Source organism: Passer montanus, unplaced genomic scaffold (assembly GCF_014805655.1).
Source record: "Passer montanus isolate IOZ18808 unplaced genomic scaffold, ASM1480565v1 scaffold11, whole genome shotgun sequence".
In the NCBI taxonomy this organism is placed as follows: domain Eukaryota; kingdom Metazoa; phylum Chordata; class Aves; order Passeriformes; family Passeridae; genus Passer; species Passer montanus.
Genome location: NW_024357613.1, coordinates 4,933,441 through 4,960,925, shown reverse-complemented (window position 1 = coordinate 4,960,925; position 27,485 = coordinate 4,933,441).

Sequence of the window (27,485 nt, the reverse complement as noted above, 5' to 3'; positions counted from 1 at the left end):
CTTTAAGTCTCAGGAGGATAAAGGCCATATTATTCACCCCTCACATTGTCATGTTGGAGTTTTAGTTTGTTTATTTGTTTGATTGTTTTCTTGCAGATTTAGCCTATAATAACAATTAGAGTGTACTATTGTAAAAAGAGGAGATAATTCAGCAAATTTCGTTACTACAAAGATGCACAACTTTGTCCTAAAAGCACCTGTAGCATTTTAATCTTCACTTGTTAGCCTGTGAAGACCAGTGGCCTGAAAAAATTTAGTAAAGCAAAATTTTGTGCAGTCAATTTACTTCCCATGGGCAAAACTTCAAGTGCATAAGTTCAAGTGCATTTCCTGCTTGATATCTCCTTGTTGTGTAAATGAGAACATAAGGGGAAAAAAACCCCAAACCTTCTTTACAATAAATAAGAAATTAATTTTTACAAGGTTCGATCTAGTTCTTTGTCTCAAGTTAGAACTTCATAAAACCTTATCAATATGCTATGGTTAAAGCTCTAACTTATATGGCAACTTGTAATATATAAAGCTAGCATTATAATTTTTATGCTGTTTTAAAAACCTGTAGACTTATGCATTATGAAAAGAGCACAATTTCATATTGTAAATTCATTCACATGCCACTCAAAGCAACGTCTTGTGTCAGGATACAATAACTGGGATTTGAGGACTGTATTCTCATAGTGTTTTATTCAGAGATCATATCTAAAGGTTCAAATAACCTAAAAAAATGTACTTGATTTCTGATGCTGAATGTTGTCATCTCAGTCATGAATATTGTGTACAGAAAAAAGGCCCATTTTATTTGTTGACTATCAGGTAGGTATGGAAGCATGAAGTAATTATCCGTTTATAATGTACTTAATATTTAACCGTGCTGTCTTCATTTTATTACAGTAACATTTCACATTTTAGAAAATAATGTCACAAGGTCTACAATTATTATAACAATTTCCTTATATTTCAGAGTTTGTGTCATAAGTAAGAGGCTTGATTTTCAGTTTTGCAGGGGAGAGAGGGTTCTTCTTTTTTGTAAATCCTTCGAGATAGGGGCTCACATGATAATTTATGCAGCTAATTCTATGAAAAGAATTTTCTTCTCTCTCTTAAACACATGCATGAATGAAGGACAGTACTAAAAATGGAGAATTTATATTAATGGTCAGTCAATAATGGCACACAGAAAAAGGGGAAAAAACAGAAAAGGGTAAAAGAAAATAAAGACAAAGTAGTAATAAAGTTTTAAAAATCAGATAAGAAATCAGTGCATATCAATTGATGTTTTAACTGAAAACATTTTCTTTCATTAATTCTTCCAGGTGGAATACCATAAACTTTCAAAAGAAGGAATGCATAGTGCCTAAGTCCATGAAGTTGTGATTCATACTCACACAGGAAGCCGTCCTAAGCTATGATCCCTTTCACATGGCATTTTATACAATGCAGCTTTATTTATTTGAGCAAATACCTGCAGCTATACCAAGAGGCTGCCTTAAGCAATGGTGGGGTTGGGCACAGCTGCTCAGCTAAACAAATGGCTGAACATTTGTCCAGGTGTAAGGATAGAAAATCAGCATGGTTTTGGGCAGTGCCAGCTGTCACCTTCCCAGACAAATCACAGACAATTTTAGGGTGTTAGTGCAGGTCAGGAATCATTCATAAAATATTGAAAGGAATTATCTCATTTCAGAGGCTGGGATGGTTTAATCCCATAGTCACAGCCAGACTGGCATAAGCACTAGGGAAGAAGCTCTTTTTTGTACTGTTTAATATTTTACATGGAATATACTTACCCTGTATGCAGCACTAGAACTTCTGAAAAGCACAGCTGAGGTCACTTGGTCTGTTCAGTCTGGAGAAGAGGAGACTGAGGGGAGATCTCACATGAGGGGAAGAGGAGGGGCAGGCACTGATCTCTTCTCTCTGGTGGCCAGGGACAGGACATGAGGGAATGGCCTAAAGCTGTGTCAGGCAAGATTTAGGTTGGACACTAGATAAAGATTCTTCACCCAGAGGGTGGCTGGGCACTGGAACAGGCTCCCCAGGGAAGTGGTCACAGCACCAAGAATGACTGAATTCAAGGAGTGTTTGGACAATGCCCTGAGGCACATGGTGTGACTCTTGGGGATGTTCCTGTGCAGGGCTGGGAGTTGAACTCGATGATCCTTGTTGTTCCTTCCAACACTACTTATTCTGGGATTCATCACTTATAATGATGAAATCTTAACAAGTTCACCCCGAGTTTTCTCTGTGCTTAGGGGAAAACTGTCTCACAGAGTACCATGAATGTGATGTATAATTCATGCAGATTACATGTTTCCATAAGAAAAAAGTCAACTGGGGCTGTATTCCTGATTTCAACATCTCTTCTCCAAAAATAAAACCTTAATTTAGCTACAAGGAGAGCATCAAGAGGCAGGAAAAAAATTAAAGTGACGTAGAGCTACCATCTCTTTTTTCGCTGAAAATCAAAAAATGCTGAATCCCCAAGTACACAAAGTGGAGATTTTCAGCATTTCCATATTAGCAATGCATTATTCAAAAAAATGTGTATATTGACAACTATTCACTGAAGAGATCTATGTATAATTTAAAACTGTAAATAACTTCAAGCTTTTGGCAACTTGATAAACCACAGGTCATGGTAAAAAGATGTAGTTAGCTAGGTGCCCAGGTACAGTATATAAAAGCAGAGTTCTAACCTACCCATATTTTTAAGATTTTTATAATAAGTGGGATGCTACATCTTTAATGATGTTTAACTTAAGACTCTGAAATATATTAATTTCTCCTGGTTTACACAAGAAGACATTGCAAACTGCTTCTAACTGGTGTAGAGCAAGTTTTACAGTTCTTATTCTAGGAATTAAGAGCATCTTTCACACTCAGTTTTAATCCAGGATTGAAGGCCTCTTAAAACTATGAAAAGACCATGATATCATGGACATCCAGTAAAAAATAGTTTTAACTTACACTTGCACCACCTTTTACTTAGTTTTTGAATACATCAGTAAGCTTCCATGCAACTTTCCCTCATTGTATTATCTATTTTAATTTTGTCATTACCTGTTTTTAAGTATATACTTATATATATATTTGTATATATACACTCTCTAATACAAATTAAGAAAAAAGACTGTTGCTGAAAAATATGAACATATTTTTTCACTGCAATGCTATATTTAAGGTGCTGACATAAAACTTCATGTTACTCATAAATGCTAAAATACTATTTTATAGCAAGATGTATAAAGAATGTGTGTCATGAAGAGATTTGACTCAAAGAATGTTAACTGCCTCTTGACTTTGCTGAAGTTTAGAGAAAAAAGACAATAAAGCTCTGCTGAGATAACACATATTATTCAAAGACATGTAATAGGTTCTAAAGACAAAAAAAATCTTTTTAGTTTGGAAGATAACAAGGAAGTTAGTTTTATTTGCACTGCAGCTAATTTTGTTACAACATAGAAAAACAGATCTACTGAGAATTTTTTATCCAAATGAGGGACTTCAATTACCACTGTGGAAAAGAGGTGACATTCAAAGCTGATATATGGAAAACCCACATCTGTCAGTCTATATTTGAATGTCAATAATACATGTTATTCCAGTGAGAGGAAACCTTGCCTGAGGAATAAAAATTCTAAGCCTGTTAGAAGACAATTTCTTTTATAGCAAATGGAGAATCACTTACCCATGTTTAAGGTTTTCTACTTGTGGTATTTCAGTTATTACAGCTGGGTTTAGCAGAAGGTGGTTTTAATATGCCTTTGCTAATGGAGTATAGAAGTGGTAAGGACAAATCATGTGACAAGAAAGAGGAACAAAGAAATAAGGAATCATTACTGTGGTAGTTCATATTACTTCATTTGTAAGTAATATGAACTGAAACTGATGTACAAACCTCCACATAAGGAAGAGAAAGAACCTTCAAGAAATCTTTTAAGTGTATGGAACTCAACCACTGAATTTAGAGTAAATGCTGAGTTCTAAATGTTAAGTAATCTGCATGTAGGGTTTGTGATTTTGTATTTTTATCAAATAGACTAAATAATATCTCTTTCCTAGATCTTGAGATTTCTGAAATAGTTTTTAATCATGACTAAGGTTAGTTCTCGAGTTAGTAATAATGTTTCCCTGCCATCTTTTGCAAAGAAAAATTAATTCTGACACTCAGTGATGTAGGTAGACCCAAGAAAGACCAAGGTCAGAGCTGAGTTATTCAGAGTCCCACTGCTCAGGCAGTATGATGAGAAACAAAAATCAACCTCTCATTCTTTTATTCTTTGCCTTTCTTCTATTTAACAATATAAGTATTTGTTCTTGCAAGTATAGTCAGCAAGCGTATTTTAAAAATACTACAACTCTCATCAGAATCATAGAATCATAGAGTCATTAACTTTGGAAAAGATCTCTGAGATCATCCAGTCCATCCTTTCGTTGAACAATACCATGTCAACTGAATCATAGTACAAAGTGCCACTTCCAGTTGTTTCTTGAACTTTCCAGGAATGCTGAATCCACCACCTCCCTGGGCAGCCTAATCCAACGCTTAGCCAGCCTTCAGTGAAAAGACTCTTCCTGATGTCCCTTCTGAGGCTTCCCTGGTGCAGCTTAACACTGCAGTCTGGCTGCCTGGCAGAAGGGACTGACCCCTAACTGGCTACAGCCTCCTTTCAGGTGGTTGTAGAGAGGGACAAGGTCAGTGCTGAGCCTTCTTTTCTCCAGTTTAAACCAACTCCATTTCTTCAGCTGCTCCTCAAAGGCACATTTGCTCCAGACCCTTTTCCATCTTCATTGCCTTTCTCTGGATTTGCTCCAGTATCTCAATGTCCTTCTTTAAGTGAGGGGCCCAGAATTTAAACAGGACAATGAGATGTGGCCTCACCAATGCTGAGTACAGGACTCCTTCAGAATTTAAACAGGACATGAGATGTGGCCTCACCAGTGCTGAGTACAGGACTCCTCGTTTGTTGCATCAGGAAAGGTGTTGTATGGGTGAAATGTCAGACACTGAACAAGGCTTTCACCTTACTCAAAGAAATAGAGTAAATTTGACTAAATTTCATACTTTTAAACTAATATATGCAGAGAAAACAAGCATACATTCCATGCTTTCAAAACTGGAGGTTTTCTGAAGATGATTTTTATGTTGCTCCAGTTATTATTATTACTATTTATAATCATTATTATTTACGTCTTTCACTGCACTTTATAAGAATTGGGCATTTAATTTGTAATTTTCAGTTTCTATCCTTTCTCCTTGGTCATAAGAATATAGGGTTGCATTAAATACATATTTTAGAATGTACCTTTTTCCATTCAAAAATTCTGGATGACAAAGCTTAGTTTGAAATTTCTATTACCAGCTTTTGTACTCGCTTCTCCCAGCTATCATAAATTTGTTCTCTTAAGTTGCTCATGAGTAAATAAAGTCAAAAAGCTGTGAAACAAAACCTGTGAAATGCATCTGAAATGCCAGTTTTAGAACAATCTCATCCAAAGTCACTTTTCTTTTTTGTTTTTATTATTATTATTATTATGTTTGTTTGTTTGTTTGTTTTTTGGTGCTTTTCTTATTTAGTTGGTTTTTGGGGTATTTTGTTGGGTTTTGTTTTGGCTTTTATTCTTTTGTTTTGTTTTGTTTTTGTTGTTGTTGTTGTTGTTGTTTGGTTTTGGTTTTGGGGTTTTTTTGGCTGTTTATTTTTTGAGTTTCTTTCTCCCCCATTTGCCCTCTCTTTCTGGAAGGAAAGAAAACAATCTTCCATTAAAAAAAATTGTCTTACTCACTTATTCCTAATTCTCCATGGAATTTTCATATCAAAGATGCCACAAAATATCTGGACTGAGCAGCAGTGATTGTAGCTTCACAACCAGAAAAGCAATTTTTATAATATACAAACATGACAGGCTAAATATGGAAGCAAAGTACCTTCAACGGAGACTGGAGAAGCGCCATGTGAACATAGTTTTCCAAATACACCAAAAGTCAACAGACTATTGGTATTTATTAAATTATTCTTGTAGAAAGCCCAATAGATGGATGGCTACAAGTGATGGGGAGGTACTGCTCCATCAGGAATTGGGGCATATGGAAAACTGTTGCCTTAAATATGGTTTGAATAAATTAAGTTTTAAGAGTTTTGTATCTCAAATGCTGAACTTTTCAAGACTTTGGTATCTCATGAGAAAGCATTCCCAGAAAATATTTGTTTTTACTGAAGCCATCCAAGTAATGAAAAGTAATAAACAATTTTGATTACAAGTTAGCTGTCCTCCAGGTTTCAGGCTTGTTTTTCAGAGATGGCAGATTAGTATTAAGTAGAATACAGGAATCTTCTTTCCAAAGTATTTTAAAGAACAAATTTTCTAGATAAGGAACATTACAACAGTTCTGGATATCAGTAGAATAGAACCTGAGTTGATTCTTGGTTATCCTTCCCCAAGGATTCTCTGCATACAGTTATGGCTGGTTTTAGTAGCACTATTTTTCTTCACACTGGACATTACTTACCAGGATCTTGTTAGGAGCTGTTTGAGGACTCTATAGGATATAGATCTGTGATGGTTTTACTAACTATAGAAAAGCATTTTAATGTGGAAATTGCTAAGGACTCCATTAATTTCAACAGGGCAAATTGATTCTGTGTATGCAAAATATATACTGTGTTTTAAAATGTTAAAACCTTGAATGAAAAGCATATTGATTGTTATAGGTATGAAAAAGTTTATGCTGACATGTTTATGATGCAATATGCAATATATACACGTATAACAAATGTATTTGTGCCCAAACTGTGTTGAAAAAATAGGCGTTGCAGTAATTAATTATCTGTTTCGGTTCAATTTGCTTTCTATTGAGTACATCTCATGCTGTTTTATAGTACTTAATAAAATTTAATCCATTAGACAATGTGATAGAATCTTGTAATATATACTGACTGCAGGCCCCCTTTGGTTCCAAAACCAATTTATATGTAGATGATACCCATTTTAAATCTCCTCCAAAATAATTCAGTTTACAGTTTCAAATATTGCAAACTAAATACTTCTTGAGGGCCAACATTAAGTTTAGAAAATCTTTCATTGTGCTGTTCACGTAACAAAAATATAATGAAGCTGAAAAGAAAAAGGATTTATTTTTCCAGGTACAAGCTAAAACAGCACAATGTACATTTATTTAAAAACCAAACAAGAAATGAGACAACTAGGATGTAAGTTTGGTAGTTCTTCTGAAAGTACATTGCTAGCATATGGGGAAATACAAATTCGTATATAAAGCAATTGAGAAATTTTCTGTAAAATAAAACAAAGAAGAAAACCCAAACACCTTTGTTTACCTCACCAAGGATGTATCTGTGTAAACCAGAATTAATTCTAAAAAGAATATTTGCTCAAAAAGAAATCTGATATCATTAAAACAATTCTTCATTACCTTTTTTACTTGTTTTAATAGTATATGTGTTTGATGGACATTTTTTCTTTGCAAGTATAAAATTAGAAAATAAAAATAAAGATATTTAATAAAAAAGAAAATATCTATATATATAAATAGTATTTATTATGCAGCTGAAAAAGAAAAAATCATCAACAAACCCACAACTGAATCTTCATAATTCCAGGATGGAAAATCTGTTTCACACACAACCATGTGAGGAAATCACACCCCATTAATTTGATTAATATGAATTTTAGTAATGACAAGCAGAAAAAATTACAATAATTAATCCTATGTCTCTAAGTTAAATTTTATATTTCTCTCTATAATTAACTTGATGTCTTTTAACTTATAAAAATAAACAATGTTCTACGAATCCTATATGAACAACCACTTTATATCCAAACATTGATAGTTTTTGCAGCTGAATTCATTAGCAGAGAAAAGATCATATATTATAATCCCTTAACACAAAGGAGTTATTTAAAATATTCTATATTCTTCTACATTTGCAGAAGGAGTCTCTGCATACTATACTATGCTCATGGCCCTCAAAATTCCTTTTTTATGACCAGCCTAAAACATAGAAAAACAGGGATTTGGTCCAGCAAACTGAGAGATGAAACTTGGAAATTATTTCTCTATGCTTGTAAATACTGAAAAGACAGTAGTTGAGAGGAAAACGTTTTGACTTCAGTTTCCAGTTTTACACACAAATGCTTGCAGAAATTGTAATTTGAGATAAATTACTAACATAATTGAAACAGGATCTTTATTTTGTGCAATTATTGTTTATTTATGTCTAAATTATAATTATCATGCATTCAGAACTTTTTCTGAATCCAAGAACATAATTCTCAGAGTGAAAGGTTTTGTTTAAGACATGTTTAATATTATGCTTCACCCTGGGGGATGTTACCTTATAAATATGTATGTTGGAATCAAGTTGGCAACATTTTAGGAAATACATTTAAAACTAAAAATTCCTATACTGGTGCCCAAGTGTCAGAAGGCAGTCGTGGTATTAGCTCAGTTCTTTCTGAGGGATTCATCTCATGTTTCGACATTTCAAAATTTGACAACTGGGCTTATCTTAGTTATCCTAAGCTCCTTTGTAGCCAAGAGGGAGAGAGAACGGCCTGCATTTAGAGTCAGAAGTTTTCTATAAAGATGGAGTTTCTAGGATAAAAATATAGCAAGTCTGCCAGCTACCAAGTAAAACTTCCCTTGACTGCAAAGCAAAGCACAAATTTATCTAATGTTTGATAATGGCAATATAAGTAATAGTAGGCAAACTTACAGCACCTGTGAGAGAAGAGCTAGATTTGTTTCTAGATACTGATGGTACAATCTATTTCTCTCTCTTCATCTCCCCTGATTCATTTAGAAATTCTTAAATTGGTTTTTTATTACCTTTTTTATTTGTAGTTCTTCACTGGACCTTCTACAATTATCCCAAAGACATTCTAAAGCATGTGCCTGTGAAGTGAAAGAGAAATGGGTCAAAAAACTTTTCTAAGAGCTTATTTATGAACAGGCATAGCCAGATTAATTGCATTACTGCTTAATGGAACACATATTCAATTAGTTTTGCAATGGCCTTTCAATTAAATAAACTTTCTGCAGCCAATTTAAATGTCAGAAGAATGGGATTGAAACCAGACATTTTTAACTACAAATTAAAGTCCATAGATCTTTTTTTCTCCAATCCTATTTAAAAAGTAGAACACTGAATTTTCATTTTTGTGAAAGGGTTATAAAGTAGGTCATCTACGAGCTTTTTTTATGAATTGTGATGTAATTCAAGGGCTTCTCTCCACAGAGAAATAGTTACAGTAATACCCACAGACCACTACATATCACCTTTTTCCTGTTAGTAAGTACTTTAGAGCACAAAGAAATTCCAACATATATTCTATCCATTTTAAATAGCAAAAATTGAATTAAATAATGAAAGTTGAAATATGCTATGAATTTGTAGATATATTGTGAAAAGAAAAATAATTCCTTGTAAAAAAAAAAACACCTATTGTTAAAAACAAAATCATTGTGGGCTCTTTCTCTGTTTTTCATCTATTACTTAAATTTTCCAGGACTTTTGACTATTTACAGTTTCTCACAAAGTTATGAAATTAATACCAAAACCCCCAAATTTAAGTTCATGAAGCTGATTCAGCTTCAAGCCAGTACAGAGTGGCAATAGTTTGTAAGGCCAGATTGCTCACTACCATTAGAATAGCTAGATGATGACAGACAATATGTGGTTGAAGTTCCATAGCTAAGATTTAGGTCTCATTAGCTCTTTGAATAATACCTCTAACACTGAACGAATTTTGTCTTCTTTGTTAAAACAAAGCCATCTCTTTGGTGTAATTCTACTAGGACATCTCTTTTGACTTCTGTTGTGAGTTTGAGTGATTTCATTTTTATTGAGTATAACAGAGCAACTTGCATGAATACAAAGAAGATTTTGTAATATTTCCAAGAAATAAGAATACTAATTTATTACTAAAAAGATAGAACAGCATCTCAGTCTGTTTATATAGCTGTGTAAAAACAATTTTAAAAAGGAGTTCAGATTACATATGTCTGTACAGACACATATAAGTTTAACATAATATATTGGGGTTTAGCTGTAATGAGTAATTCTGAGTTGCTGTTTGCTTCACCACTGTAATTACACTGGGTTTTTTTCACACACCACAAAATTACTATGTGTAATAGTTCAGGCTAAGGTAGCAGATTTTGGTCTAAGCCAAACAGTCTCAAATATCAGCCCAAGGTTTATTTTGAAAGAAGAGCAAGAACATGGCACTGAATAATGAGCCCAGTGATCCTGCTCTCACTTCCTGGCTACTTCTTGCTCTTAGGATCTTCTAAGCTGTCACAGTTTGTCGAGTTGCTAATCCTCAGCAGGATTCTCTTTCTTTCTCTTCCAAGCTTCCCTTGCACTGTTAACACTTAAAGGCAAAATAAAAATAAAATTCCTTTAGCTCTACAATTCTACCTCTCTCATGCATGAATCCATCTTCTTTTGTTTTCTTTTTCATCTGACACCTGGAAAATATTGTTAACGTTGCCTAGTGCTTACATTGGAAGACAGTGAACAGTTACTGCTACTAACCCTACATCACACATTATTTTGTAGTGTCATGTTCACCCTCTCACCAAAAAACTGTCTCTTCACCATGACGTCTGTATTTTGATATAAAAATGTGTTTTTTACCTTCAGTCAATCTTTTTTTTGTGCATCAGTTAAATTCAAAGAGAGGTTCTCACATAATTGATACCTGTTTCACACACTACACAAGAAATATTACTATTTCATTAATAAAGTTGATCTTAATTTTTCCTTTCAAATTTTATTCCATTTCCAGTTTCTTGTAACTTGCAGTGATGAAGTTACTATTTGCACCACTGATTTCTTACCTCAAGGAGTAACATAAATTTCAGTTCTGCTTATAGATTAAGCACTCAATTAGCTAAGAGGACCAAAACTGAAAGGAAACAATACATTTTTCTTCTATTAAGAGGATAAATGCATGAAGTTCTGCTTATAGATTAAGCACTCAATTAGCTAAAAACTGAAAGGAAACTATACATTTTTCTCCTATTAAGAGGATAAAAGCATGACATTGTTTCATTTATGACAAAATGTAGGACAGATCATGAGAGGTTAAATTCAAAAAGGAGGGGAAAAAAACCCCACGGACACTGAACACTATTAGAACTTTTGCTGAGAGGTGATACAAAAATGGTCCTTCAACAATGTTATATACTTTTTCAATATGCAGCAAAAATATGAGAAACTCCTACATTTTAGAGGCAGCACAAATATTTGTATACCCAAGGCATTATTTGAATAGTCTAAGGAAAGCTTTTGCTAGCATATTTCCCATGGAATTATTAGTGACTCAAATTTAAGCTGTGGTTCACCTCGACTTGTTTCTGACATTCTTTCCCCTATTCTGAATAAAGGTTCACACATTTGGTAAATAACTTTTCTTTCTTCTCTTATATTACCTTTATTTTTAGTGCCCTAGTTCCAGTTCTGACTAACATTTATCTTTATTACCTATCATTTTTATAGGTCCTTTTAATATGGTAGGTATTTTTTTGTGTGGATCTAGAATTTTTCACATCATACTCCAGACAATAGTTATTTTTAACTTAATAAAAATTAGGCATCCCATATGTGTCATTCCACAGTCTTTTTTTATGGTCAGAGGACAAAGACATGAAAACAATATATTTTGAATTCTCCAAGCAAACATTTTCAGATTTTTTTTGTCTCTGTTCAGTGAAGATAAGATCCTATCTTAGAGTAGATTAAATGCCTGAAGCTAAGGGTAGTTGGATCCTATTTCGTATGCTTTGTTAAATCAAAACAATGAACATTTTTTTTCCAGCAGACGATATCATTGTTACATGCTGGCTATATAAATATCACTACAGATGCAGAATTCAAGATACAAAAAAAGTTACATTTCCCAACACAGGATACTGCATGCACCCTGCTCCTCTTATGGGTGATTCCACAGATCAGCCATAGCATGGAGAGAGATGAACCTTGAAATATTATCAGTGAGCAGCTTCTTTACAGATGCAACACAATTCTTTACAGCATCATAGCTGTGGTGTAACAGAATCATAAGATTGAGTAGACTACATTTTTACCTCTACATTCTTACAGAAAGGTAAGTTCAATAGTCAATCATATGAAGATAAGGAGAGAAAACTGCCAAACTGTCCCTCCCCCCCACCAAAAAAAAAAAAAATAGAACCAAAAATAAGGACTGACATTGTCTGCCCTCATTTTACACAAAAATCTACTGTCAATGTGGGTGAAAAAGGTGAAGTCTTATTATACCAGTGTCTTACTTTTTCTTGCTTTCATGTTCAATATTTGAGATCTCTAGACTTTAAATTATTTACAATAATTCTTTAATACATTGCAGCTAAATTAAATTTATAATCTAATTATATTTAGTAAGAAGAAATTATAAGAAATTTCTCTGTTACATATCTGTGGTGAGTATGTTTTTACCCCAGTTGAAGTCTGAAATGGGAACGCAACACTTGTTAAAAGAGTAATGCATAGTTCATTAATGGCCTTCTTCTCCAGTTAGTGGCTCTGATCTTGGCGTTTTCCTCATGGGTGTCTAGCATCCTAGAGAATTCAACTCCAGGCTGGCAAGAAAACTTACACATAAGCAAATGAACATATGGATGCAGGAAAATAATTTAGGAACACAGCTCTCATAATGGTCTCACTATATAATTATGCTGATGAGCAAGCCACTTATACCTGATCAGACCCTTTGTTCTCCATTTCCACTCACTTATTGCCCTCATGTTTTTCCATGATCCTTCAGTTTCCTTAATTGTTCTGTAATGAGTTTCACGGATACTCTCAACTCCCTTAAAACATAACACAGAAAGCTTTTAAAATTCACACAAAGCCCCCAAATATCCAGAAATCTGCTATTTTTCATATGCCTCACAATTATCCTGACCAGCCATCAGTTTGTTATCTTCTCAGTTGCACAAAGTTTTTCAAGGTGAGCCTTTCTATGTCCCATCAATCAGCACTCTACTCTCTGCTAGGGTCACTGATATCTACGGGTCCATAGGATTTGTAGGTGTTGACCTTCACGTTTAATTATCATTAACCAGGTTCCTATTAACCAGGTGTCAAAAACCACTCCCTTCATACAAGTAATCAAATTTGTGGAGCAGAATCAACATAACCACAGTACATTTTTACTCCAGTGATACATACATGCTTTAGGATGACAAAGTCTATCTCACCATCCAAAACTTATTGAGAAGCCTAAGCAAGTAGAAAGAGCAGCTGTTTGGGACCTGCCCTGTTCACACAAAGCTGTTGTAAAGCACTCAGTTGCTGGGGGATGTTGGAGCTTCCACAACTTCACCATAGCAACAGACCTTCACTGCCAGAGAACTTTTCAGTGCCAAATGCAACATATAAAATTAAACCTAAATCTAAGTTCTTGCCATTTTCTAAATCTAAACCCTATCCATGAGAAACCCGCTGTGGTGATGTTCCTTAATAAAGTCCTCCAAATCTCTGGTATTTCTCCATTTTTCAGGATAGGATTTCTCATTGCAGGGCATGAGCTTTTTGTCATTTATTAAAACTGTATTTTCTGAAGGTTGATTTGTTTGGGTTTGATTCAATATGATTTATTTGGTAAAGGTTGACATTTTGTGAATGTCATGAGCACCTCAGAGAATACCGCTCATATAGGTCTATTGAGTTAGCATTATACCAGAGGTAGCATTGGTCGTGCAAGCATGGAAACATGGTTTCTACGGAAGAATGGAATTTCCTGTGTCCACTAAAATTGCTTGATGGCTGGCCTGCCCAGAGCTTCTGTAAGCAGCTCCTGAAAACTTCCTGATCAACTTACGGTTTGCTGAACGCAGCACAGAACATGACTGAGTACCTGAGAGGTTTTCTATTTATAAGCTTACCAAAATATAATAAGATCTAGCATTATAGCATGTTGCAATGAAAATACAGCTCTCAGAAACATGAACTGTAAGAGAAACTATGTTTGATAAAGATGAATATTAAAAAGAAAAACATTCCTAAAATTTTTGTAGATGTGTATTATGCAGTCTGCATTTTTGTTTACGATCTACACCACTTCTTTTATTTCCTTACAAAATACAGGTCTGTACAAAATACTCATAAAAATAAATAGTACCAGAATACTTCAAAAGAGATTATTTGAAATGGGTAGGTTTCATACCAATGGGTCCTATTTTACATGCAGAGTTTGATCTCACAAGCAGTTGAAGGCAATTTCTGCTTTCAAAGAGTGTTGTGAGTGGCTTTGATTTCTGAAACAGGTAGATATATAAACAATTAAATGTGATATAAACTCTTTATTTAAAAAAAACCCAATTTTTATGTGAGGGGAGAAAAAAAGTTTCATCTTCCAATCCCTCTGATTAGAGCTGAAATTTTCATTTAGAGTCTAGATAATGAAGTCTATAAGCTATGAAACCACAAATGCAAACTTTGAGGTGATTAAAGCCTTAGGCCTATTACTGTAGAAAATTACCTTATTTAGGAAAAAAGAACAATTTGATGCTAACAGACTTGGAAAAGGAATAGACAAAAGAGCCTTTTGAAACAAGATTTTGTTCACAACCATTGTTCTCATTACATTGTCTAAATAGGAATGGGTGCATTCGATTTAATTACATTTAATTAAATTGCATTTAATTGCAGTTGATTAGCATAGTAGTTTGCTATGCATTCCTACATAGTTCTAGTCTGATGCTTAGGTCCAGACCCACAATCCAACCAAAATTCACAAATTCTTATCTAGACCAATTTTAGAGTAGCCTTCTGAAGTATTTTTATTGAAAGCTCAGTGTCAATGTTGGGTAGAAGCCTCAGTATTTGTTGTGAAGTTCCATAACCCACAAAAATACCTGCTTTTCTTGAGGCTTGGAGCTATTGCCATTTTTGCAATGCAGATATCTTTAGCCTTTTTTGCAACTCAGCCTGGCTAGAAAGTAAATGATATTCTGGTTAAGGTCCAATGATCCTTAGAAGCCCTGTCATAGCATGCCCATCACATGATAATGAAAATGAGCACTAAAAGAACAGAGAAGCTATATATGTTTCTATTCAAAAATAGCACAGAAGTGTATTTGTGCCTTTCTTAATGAAAACTGAAGGTATAATTCACAGACATGGTTTTGAAGAGTTTAATTTTACATACTCTCTGAGTGTGTAGAATTAAACACTTAAAAAATTACTTATCTTTTCAAAGTCATACAGGAATAATAAGCGAAAGCCAGAATTGGGCTTTTTAGAGCAAATAGTAATTTTGCACTTTTTTACTTTGAGCAAAATATAAATAGTTAGTAACCAGTAGTGTTTACCTATCTCTATTGTCCATGCAAGAATGTACCACTTTGCCTCAAAATTTATCCTTTCTCCTTTTCATCTACAATACAAAAATACCTGTAGTCCAACACTTAGGTGTCTCTGACAGATTACTGCTTGAATTATTTATACAAAAAATAGAGCTGTCAATATTAAGATGTTTCTATTACTATACGAAAGCAATGGGATTTTTTTTCCTAAAGATTCCATATCACATAATCTATACACACTTTAACATTTTAATGATATTCAAACAGAGGGGATTAATATGAGAATGATAACGTCAAGACATGAAGACAAAAATTGTGGAACTAAGAGTAATAAGGAGATAATGCATAAGAATCAAATGACAGTAAAACATCTTCATAGATTAACTATGGATTTTTAAAAATTGAGTCCATTTAGATTTAAATTTTCCTTAAAAATAGAAAATTGAACCATTTAAAATTTAACTTTTTTTTAATTTGTGGGTGTAGCAGTGACAGCACAATACTAAACAGAGTGAGCTTGAAAAGGATCTTTTCTTGGGGAACTGTAATAAGGCCTGTGTCCTGCATTATTTTGGTTTGATAGATAATCACCCTGCAGTCAGCTATATTAAATTAAATTAACATGACTCAAACAAGTGACAGGAGATTTTAACTTAGAAGCAGAGACAGTATTGGAATGACTTCTGAATTTACACTATTTTTTTAACATTTGTAGTAAATGCCTTTACATGCTCCAAGAGCCTTTTTCAGAGAACTTTTCAAAGGGATTGAAAACGTCAGTAGCATTTGGATGGACTTCTCTTTTAGAATCTCTTCAAAATGCAAATTAATGTTATGTTGCAACAAATATTCCACATTTTTTCTATTCCAAAGAAGCACATCAGCCAACAAAACTGTGTTGGAGTGTAGAATCCCATACATAAGCTTTTTTATTGCAGTATTTTATTCAGTACAATATCCCACAAAGTTTTTTACCTCACAAGGATATACATTATTAATTAGCTTATAGCAATTTTCTTTGATGGAAGAATGAGTTGTGGAGCAAGTTGTTTTTAAATTAAATTATGTTTCCTCTAACAATTTTTAGTATAGCCTTAAAAATCCCTATTTTACAGGAAATGAATGTGCAAGAAAATTGGAATAAAAATTAATCAGAATTAATTTTGCCTCTTTTTATATTATACATGTAGAGTGCTTTCAAAATGTTCGTGGACAATCTGAACTCTACTGCTAGAGAGTGCACAAACACAACTATGAAAGTGTCTTATCTAAAAATGTCATAGCTTGTTCCTATCAAGAGCACAAATCTGTAACTTTCCAGTTAACATTTCTACATTTCTAAATTTTCTCTTTACTGGCCTGATTTTTAAAACTTTTTTTATAATTTAGTTATTTTGGACAGCTTCTAAAGATAGAATCATAATTTTAACCTTTTTTTTATATTTCAAGATATTTTACTCAAGATGTATGTATTAGTTTTAATTCATTAATTTTTTTGCTCCTCCTTTGAAAGTTTACCAGAAGATCTACCAATGTAGATATGTTTATACTGCAGTTGTTGCCGTGTATAATTTAAAAACAGAAACACTTAAAATTTTAAGCCAATTAATTAGAATTTCAATAAAACCTTGGGTATAGTATTGCAGCCATCTGAGCACAACTGGTGTAACACAGCTGTGCCATGTTAATTGAGTTTTCTTGAGAAAAGACTTGTGAAGAAGACTTGTGAAGTTGTGAAAAATTATGCAAGTTAAAAGAGTTAAAAATCATAAATTTAAAAGCACAGGAGTAGATTAATCATAAAATAGCAGTTTATTAGGCATTCAAAGACACATGAAGAATAATACTATCTGAAAGCCATAAAACAGATGAGAAACAAACAAATAAATAGAACTTTAAAACATTAAGCATCAGCCTTTGTCAAGAAATACTTGAGCATTCCCCATTGATGAAGGTTGCCCAACCAGCAGAAACCTGCAGTGTATCTCCTTTGGGCTGGGAAGATTAGATCATGTCAATGTGTAGCTTAGTTCCTTGTTAGTGACTTGATATCGATTATGTACAGTAAAAAACAAATAATTGTACTGTACACTGCAGAGCTGCACAAATATTGCCTCAAGCCTCTTTGTGTGCCATAAAACTTACCAAGTGCAAGTGATCCAGAGAAGATTTGTAAAATTGTTGCTGAAACTGTGCTGAAACAATGTGATGTCTCAAACAGGAGAGCACCATCACCATTGCTTCCTAGCAGTCATATTTTGAAGAAAAGACTAAAGAACATGGACATCAGTAAAGCAAGGTCTGACATTTAGGACTTACACACAAAAAATGTGTCACTCGTTCTTTCAAGCAAGCCAAATGATAGAAAGGATATACAAAATATTCAGACAAGTACTAAATCCACAGAGTTTATGGAAAAAAATAACACTCCAAAACTTACGGTAAAGGCAGACAAATTAAACAAAACATTGACACATCCACTAGACCTGGCATGTTATACAGTATTAAAAAAATAAATCAAGCTGTATATATTTCTAATATACATGTTTACTGTTTTTAACTTTTCAAGAGTGTTAATTTTTTTCTTGTGACCCCTTCATATTCTGCTTAAAATAATCTCACAAGCAGAGAGCTGAATAGGATTCCCCTTTTCAGATAAAAGTCCCAGTATAAGAAAATCCACTGCTAGAGGAAACTACGGGACAGATTCTGATCCACACTACATTTTACCTCTGTTACATCAGCTTTAGTCACAGAATGTAGACTCTACCAACTCAGAATTCTTCTGATTTGAGAGAAATTCCTTTAAAGGAATTTAAGTTGCCCAGCTAGCTTTGCACAAGTATTTAAGTTACATTTGTCAACACAATGGAGTGTCAGTGCTCCAACTGTCCTGAAACATGCAAATGACGCTTGGGAGTTGTTACAAGGTCTGAAGAAGCCTTTTTTTCAACCCAAGTCACAAGACCAAGTTTCACCAACTCCATGAAGACTGGATGAGCACAATATGCAGTATAAAGATTCTTTTTTCTGTTTTACTTTGAATTCTGAAATTAATGTATCCAAGAGAGGGATGGTAATCAGAGTGCATATGTGCTCTTTAGACAGAAAAGAGAACAGAGCAGCAGGCAACTTCCTGGTATGAATTTAATAAGTAAAGTAAGTCTGAGTGAATCTTTCCTACCAAACTCTCTTGAAACAAAACCAGATTTTCAATAAAATGATCCCTTTCACCAATATCCTCCACATAAAATTAAACAGCTTTTTCAGAAAAACAGGACAAATTTCTGGGGTGACAGGGGGAAGGGATGAGGGGGAAAAGGTGAGAAAGTGGAAAAGCAACTTTTTTTTTGATTTAGCAATTTAATTTGATTTAGCATTAATTTGATGGAAATATTTTGATATCCACGCCCTCTAAAAATTTGGGATTTATCTTTCTTTTTAAATTAAATAATTCAGAAAATGTTGCACAATATTTAAAGATTAGCTAAATATTTCCTATCTCCTGTTGCCTGTGGCTTTAGAGCTCCTAGTTGTCAAGTTGTTCTTCACAACATCAAAGGACTGAGGAGAAATAATGTAATGTTATTTTGTGATTCTTAGCACACAACTGCTATCCGCTGCAAATAGCAATATCTACTTTGTTAAACTAACAATGTATTAACACTGTAATGTATTAACACTAAAAAAATAAATAAAATCACAGAAATACCAATATTCAGAAGACATACATTCCCGAGAAGTCCAACAGAATATAACAGAAGTTTTCAAAAAGAGTGAAAAATTAGTAAATAAGGTACTTATGGATAAGAAGTCACTTAAGCAATTAAGCTTTTTAAATCCAAGGCAAATATGTGAAAGGATGGCATTCAAGTAACATCTTTTTCCCTTTCAACATTCACATTTTAAAGACTGAAATACCAGTGCTGACATATCTGCTGAAGACACCAAACTCTACCCACAGAAAGAGTTGTTAGATATATCAACCACTATGCTAAAAAAGTGTAATTAGCCGACCTTATCAGTAATATTCATCAGAATTTGTTAACATGTGAGCATCTTGCAGTTAACAGAACAAAAGAGCCATCCGTGCCACAGAGTATCTTAACTGTGAGACCCAGTTGTCGTTGGGAAAAAGAGAACAAATCACAGAGTGATAATGAATTTTCTTTACATTCAAAACAAGCCATTCAGCAAGCTTTTAAGAAGTCACATTTTCACTGAGTCAGCTGGAAGTATTGCCTGGAAAAGGGTTATTGCATCAAGTCTCAAATACATATTGTTGTGCATATGGAGAAACAAAATAGCACATTTCAAGTAATGTTTCCTTTAAACTGTGCTATTTAAGAATTGTCTAATTTGCAGCTGCAGATTTAAAGCACGTGACCCGGTTTTCTCAGGGATTGTTCAGAGCTTTAATTCAGTCAATTTATGAAATGTTTTTTCTTTAATTATGTTCATTATTAAATTATTTTTTTTTTCTTGATTAGCTAATTACTTCTTTCCATTGCCTAGTTACTATTTTGGAATGTGCTGTTATCTATTTGTTTTCATATGCTTAATTTTTACTTTTCAATAATCTTTCTGACATTTAGTTCTTTATCTTCCCCTTTCTTGTATGGAATTTTTTGTAACATTTTCAGTCGGCTTATCAAAGTGTTTCCTTACAGAGATTTACTCTTTTTGTCTGCTTTTCTGTGTTGCCTTAATAATTCATGTTAAAAATGCTATTTAAGGAGTCTTGCAATTCTTCACTCTGAGTTTCTGAAGTGGTTCATAATAACTTTGTATATCAAAGCTGCAAAATGCTGTCTGTTTAACTACAGTCTACTCATCGTTCTTGAGGTTCTGAAGAGCTGGGTATTATTTCATCTGAAAAAAATGTTTTCATGCACTGAATATTCAGTTCTTTGCTGTTTGGTATAAATTTTTCACTATTAAACTTCTGCAATACAGCTTTGTCTTGTGTACTAGCTTCCATACACACCCTACAGAAAGTGTAGAACAGAATCACAGGAACAGAAAATTATACAAAACAGAGAACCAGAAGGCCTTCAAATAAAGTCCTCCACTTTTAATCTGAAAATTGCTACTGAAAGGGGAAGTGAAGAATACAGGAATGTGTGAATATTGTATAAAATATTAACTCCAGAAGTATCATGAAAGAAAAATAAAAGCACAAAAATAGTAATAGAATTTAGTGATAAATTTATAAGTAGTCAGCACATCAGTTAAGATGCTTCACAAAATGTGTATTGCATTTGATGTTGAAAAAGTTGTGAGGTGTGTGGGATTGACTTAATCATGATTTTTGATGATTCAAGAAGATGGCAGAGAGGAGTTGAGTCATAAAAGCTGGAATTTTGGGACTTATCTGAAAGAATGTTGCCATGGTGGATAACAAAGTGCAAATGGGCATTTCAAGCAAAATGCACAAATTTGTGACCAAGATCAGCAGTCTTTTCCTCATCAGCATGCCACATGAACATTTTCCAAAATATTTCAAAATTCTAATAAGAAATTATTTCATTCATGTAGTTTTCAGTATAAATTATGAGGAATAACAAAAAAGTTTATTACAGATGGGCCAACTATGGAGTAGATGATACCTATAAAAATAAGCTTAATAATGAGAATTCTACCAATCATCTTAAGTAATATCTACATTCTAAATATCCTTTCTGAAGACAAAAAATGAAGTTTTTGTTTCTGTCTTTCATGAGGATGAGAAATATCAGCTTTTGTATTTATTTGAAGTGAAATGCATTGAACTTATGCTTGAATTTTTGATAATTTTGATAGTTTATTTTATCCTTCCAGTGAGCATTAGTTTAAAGATGCCATGGTCAGGAGAGATTATGGACAGAATGAGGAAAAGATAATAATTTTATCAGTATTGCATGAGGATTATGGTCAAGTGGATAAAATGAGTGAAAGGATTAAGGGAGATAAGCATGAAAAGGAACCTGAAAGATATTTTTCTTATACACATTTTTAAAAGTATTTTTAAAAGAACTACAATTAGAGCTAATGTTGTCATAGCTGTGAATTTGCATGCTTTTTCATTCTGGAAGTGGCATTTTCTGAATATACAAATCACAAAGTATTGTAAGAGAACAGTTTTGGCTACTGTGTACTTGAAAAACAGTTATGACAGTTGTTAAATAACATCTACTTACGAGGAATAATATTCATTTACATTGATGTTTGTAGCAGTGAGTGTAACAGCCATCTAACTTTACAAATTGACTGAGTTCCCATTACCTGTGACAATAACCATGAAATTCAGAATTGTCCAAGTGGATTAAAGCACTGTTTAATGAGTGACAGATACAAGTTCTGTCACTTGGATGAAGTCTTTGAATGTTAATATATTCTCTTTTTTGTGAGAAAATAAATGCTGTTATTTTGACCCATTTCAACATGTGCATTAAAAACTGGCAGCCATTTCAATTTTCCCCATGTACTGATTCTCTATCCTATGAGGAACAGACAAAACATCATGTACTAAAAAATGAGTCTTCATTGTGTTCTGTCTTTACATGAAACATTCTGTTCTCTCCCATTTTGTTACATTTAACATTCAGATATAAATTATTTATTTCCTGCTATAATTTTATTTTCATTGTTCATTCTTTTTCATCCCCCACAGTAATATATTACCATATGAGAATATTAAAATATAAGAATTTCCCAGTGACATTAATAAGTCATGAAAGGGCAAGTCCACAGGCAATATAATAGTGGCTAATATCTTTTAAGACATAGTAGAATTCTTATATTTAATTGGTTAAAATATTACTGTCAAGATTTTGATTGTATTAGCATAGATGCTGCGAGATACTGAGGATACCTAATTGCAACTAAGAAATTAAGACTGTGGCAGGAATTTTTTTGTTATGAGTGCAAAATATGCCCTGTACATTTCAGTGCATCGATTGACATCTGCATCCATATTCTCTTTTATATTAAAACACCTGGATAAGAGATTAACCCTACAGTCAATAAAGAAACCATGGAAGCAGATGGAAAGCAAAGAGATACAAACAAGATAGAACTCAGGGATATCTAAAAAAAAAAAGAGAAGTTAGAATTATCAGAAAGGTTGAAAGGAAACCTACCTCAAACATCTGAGGACAGCCTGGGAAACATGCAGGAAGAACTAGAACTCCTCAGGTCACAGAACTGTTAAAATGCTAGTGGGACAGCTCACAAGACCGGGGTACCTGAGAGACTAGAACAAGGAATGATGAACAAGGAAAATGAGGAATGAGTGCTCCCTTTACATGAAGGAGCAGCTTGAGTGTACGAAGACTTCTTGTGGGATGGATGACAGATTGGTTGAGAGTGTGTGAGTCTGGATCAAAGGAGAGTCTAATAAAGGTTGGCATTGTGGTGAAATCTTGATTTTGATACTGCAACACATTTGAGGGCACTAAATAGAAGAAAAACATTGCTATCCTCAAGACAACATATGTCTGTTAATAGTCAGGAACTGGAGCATTTAACTTGTGAAGACATACTGAGAGATCTTGTCAAGTTCAGCCTGGAGATGGCTCTGAGGGGACCTAAAGACCCAACATAATGACCTGTAAAGAGTCTACCAAGAAGATAGAATATGATTCTTCAATGGCACACAAATCTCATGGAATGAGACAACAGACATAAACTAAAAGATCAAATGCTCAAAATGGGTAAAAGAAAGAATTTTTTGCTATGAGGCAGCCAAGCAGTGGAGTAGACTATCCAGCAAGGCTGTGGAGTCTCTGTCCTTGGAGGTAGTCCAGGCTTACTGCATAAATCCTGAACAGCCTGAGAGCTGACTTCAGAGCCAACCTTACTTTGGTCAGGAAGTCAGAATAAAGACTTCCTGAGGTTCCTTCTGCCCTGAATTACTCAGTGGTTCTATGATTTTACCAAGAAGTTGTTGTCTGAATAGCTATGGCATTCAAGAAGTCAAGAAGCCACTATCTTTATTATAATCAAAGGTTTGCTTAGTGAAGTCCTAAAGCTGTACACACGGCCACTGAGAAGAATAAATGATTCCCTGTCACTAAATCAAGGTAGGTGTTTCAAGTGGCCAGAATATGAGTCCTTTGGTCAACCACAAATAGTTATCACTTATCTGCACGTCTATGAGATCATATTGAAAAACTACTTATGTAGAAAGGGAAAACGTGTGGCCTCACCATCACTACCTTCCCCAGATTGAGTAGCATGATCCCCTTATAACAGCACAGCAAAAGGAACTCTTCGTACATATATGAATTACCTTTGCTCTCCTAGAAACTCCTTGTGGATTGGTGTGTTGATAAGAACTGATTTACGTAGCAAATCTTATGGTTCATCTTAATACTTGACATTTTCTGCTATATGAAAACACTCTCAGGGGACAGCATGAGAGGAAGACACTACAAGTGCAATGCTTCTTTACCCATTTTGTGACAAATGTGAGTTTTAGACAAGACGCCTGCCGCATACTATTTTTGCAAAATCATTTCTCCTGAAGAGCCCACATCTCCACAAAGGAAAAACAGTGGATTAGAATTGACCTTAACTTATTTAAATACACTAGAGCTTTTACTGGGAAAACATAACATCAGCTAAATGTGGAATAAAATTATGATATCTGGACTACAGAGATTTAAAGCTATTCTAAGACTGTATATCAATTTTCCATACTGCTTTGCTAACTCTTATCTTGATTTTTTGAAGATTTATGTCAAACAAGGGTTTGGAACAGTCATTTTCAGATACAAGTCACAGTGCTATTTATCAAGGACATTTTCTTCCTATCTTTTTCTTTAAAAGTGCAGGATAAGCTGAATCTCATCATGTCAAAATGAAAATCTAAAGTGTGTATTGAGAAATTCAAGCACACCAGCTCAGGTCTGATCAAACAACTACAAAAGACACATCATACGTAAGACACTGAAATCAGTAGAACTAGTCATATACACAGTGAGAAAATTTTTTTTTATTATAGCAGTTATCTCTAATTCAGCCAGGCTAGTTAAAATGTTCAACAGAACAAAGAAATGTGGAAATGTGTGAAGCAAACCTTTTCCAGTGTATTTCTTTTTAAAAATTATGGATAGAGTACAAGAAAGGGGGCACAATGGGTGCAAGATAAAAACTCAGAAGAATTTCCCAAGAGAATCATTGAAGATATTTCTTTATTTGCCCTAGGCTAAAATTTATGGAGTATCAGCAGTACTTTTGGTTGTTCTGTAAAGGGTTTATTTGATAAAGTTCTGAAATAACATTATGGTAGAATATATAGTAAATATAAATGTAAACATAAACCACAAATATCTACTGCTTGTTTCCATTTAAATGAGATCTTGAGGAACTCTATAGCAGAGCTGAAGACCAGATCCAATCTACTGTTTTGAAATTCTCATGGACACACAGTGAAACCTGTGCTCCCCCCACTTTGGATAAGAGGAATATTTTAAAGCACTTTTAAACTTTCAAGGTTTTAAAATCACACAGTAACCTTGAAATGTTTTTCCCTCTAGGGTCCCTGACTGAAATACAGATTTCTCTGAAAGTCATGCGTGAGTTAATTAATACATTAACCTGGAGTAGTTTTAAAGCTAGGTACTCAGATTTCTAAGACAACCTAGCTTCATTTTTATTTCTCTTAAAGCTAGACTAGACAATAGTTTGATTACTGGTCTGTCCTTATTTCAAATGTAACAAAGACCATAAAGTATTTTTAAAATCTCTTCCTATTTGAGAAAGTCCTTTTATGCAATCAGTACTTTTACAGAGAGGAGAGGAGAGGAGAGGAGAGGAGACTGGAATTTGGGCTTTGCCACAACATTTGACTCTCCTATCAAAACAGAAAAGACAGACTCACATCAGGAAAGAAACAAATCCATTTTTCTACTAATCCAGTCAGGTTCCATGCTTTGTGATCAGTAGTAGACTGAAAGTTCTCCCTGTATAATCATTTGCACATTTTTCATGCTATTCACTCCACAGGACCAAGCCCTCTTTCAGCAGCTTGTATAAACAGTGTGCAATTAAGTGACAGCTGTTCAGATTTCACACTGTCCTTTTATTAAGTGTACAGGTTCACATTCAATATAGCAAAAAATATTCTCTTCTGCAGTCACAGACACTCTTATATTATTCCATCTGTGATATTGTTTTCCCCTACTACATTTGAGAATTTCACAATAATAACAAGTGTGTGAGGTGTTTTTTATTATTTTCATATTCTGTTTAGAGAATTAATATGTTCTATATCATCATCTATATTCAGATCACGGTCTTCATTTATTTCAGTTTTATATTTGAATACTGAATATTTATGTTAGGGTATAGGCAGAAGTTTTAGGCACACTTTCTTTGATCTGGGCTCAGTCCCTGGGCAACTCTTCTTGCCTCTGTTTGCCTGTCTCATATAACTGTGAAAGAACAGGGTGTGAAGGTGCATGTGTTTTGTGTGTGAGAGGAAGGAGGAAAAGGAGAAGTCTGGCTTGACAGTCCTGCCCAGCATTTTATAGGAAATTCATGTCCTGTTCTCAAGGATAATGTGACAGAATCACAGATTCACTGAATCATAGAATGATCCAGGTTGGAAAAGATCTTTAAGATCACCAAGTTCAACCATTGTCCCAGCACTGGCAAGTCCCCCATTAAACCATGTCTCTAAGTGCCATCTACATATCTTTCAAATACCTTCAGGAATGGTAACTCAACCATTTCCCTGACAAACCTTTTGTCTTGGTTTAAGACAATTATATGAGGTTGAGACTCCAAAATTCATTATCTCCCCTTTTAGTTTTTAACCACTTCTCTTCACCAATGAGGAGATGAATGCAAGATATAAGTGGAAAAAGTAATTTTCTGAAAAACACAAAGCAGCCACAACCAAGATAACAGTCATAACCACTAGACAGAGAGGTACTGAATCCTAGGGACTTCCTGGAAACAAAGAAAACAAGCTGGCAGAGAAGCCTCTCCCCATACATGGTGGCCTCCATAGGCAACTCTGTGACTAGAAGGCAAAAACAATATGGCAAAGAAGCCCAGACCACAGGTGGAGAGAGATAACGAAGGAAAAACAACACAAGTCTCTGTGATTACAAAACTCCCTTCTTCCCCAGACAATACCCAAAAGGGACCGGGGACAAAACAAGACCGGGAGACCAGTTTGTTTTTTTCTAAAAACAAGAGTCAATGCTGCCTACTGTCTCACCTGACAGGGACTCTCCTGGTGACAGCCCTGGCAGCAGCTGGGGTTATGAAATGCTGTTTCACAGGGGTGTGGTAGTCAGCAGGAGCTGCTGGAACTGGGGCAGTGGCTGAAGAACTGACAGAGAGTTTGAGGTCCTGGTGTAGCTGTCCCGAGTGGCAGCAAAGAAAAGGTCTGAAGGACCTGGTTCCCTGGTTCCCTGTCTCTCCCTGGTTCCAGAAATGGGATTGCCATGCAAGAGTGACCAGAAAGGTGTTGCAAAATTTGCTTGTGGGCAGCTGCGGTTTGGTGCTGCTGCCTTCTCCAGCAAGTCACAGTAAACTTTTCACTTATATCTTTGCACATTTGTCTCCTGATTAGTTAAAGGGAAGCAGCAAAAATCTAAAAAGGGAGGTAATTCACTTTGGAGTTTCCACCCCATATAATTGTCATAAACTAAGACACCTTTCCACAAAGAAACATTCCCTAATATTGAATCTAAATTGTCCCTGACACAATGCCATTCGCTCTTTGTTACTTGGTAGAAGAGACTGACCCCCACAGTCAGGATTTTGTCCACAAAATCCTTTCAGGTAGCTTTAGACAGGAATAAGGTCCCCCTAAGCCTCCTTTTCTCCAGGCACTACCCAGTACCCTCAGCTGCTCCTCATGAGATTTGTTCTCCAGACCTTTCACCAGCTTCATGACCCTTCTCTGGATTTGCTCCAGCACCTCAATGACTTTCTCGTAGTGAGGGGCCCAGGAATGAAAGCAGGATTTTAGGTGCAGCCTCATCAATGCCAATTACAAGGAGACAATAATTTCCCAAGTCCTGCTGGCCACAATTTCTGATACAAGCCAGGATGTCTTTGACTCTTTTGGCCGCCTGGGCACACAGCTGGCTCATATTCAGCTGCTGTTGATCAACATCTCCAGGTCCTTTTC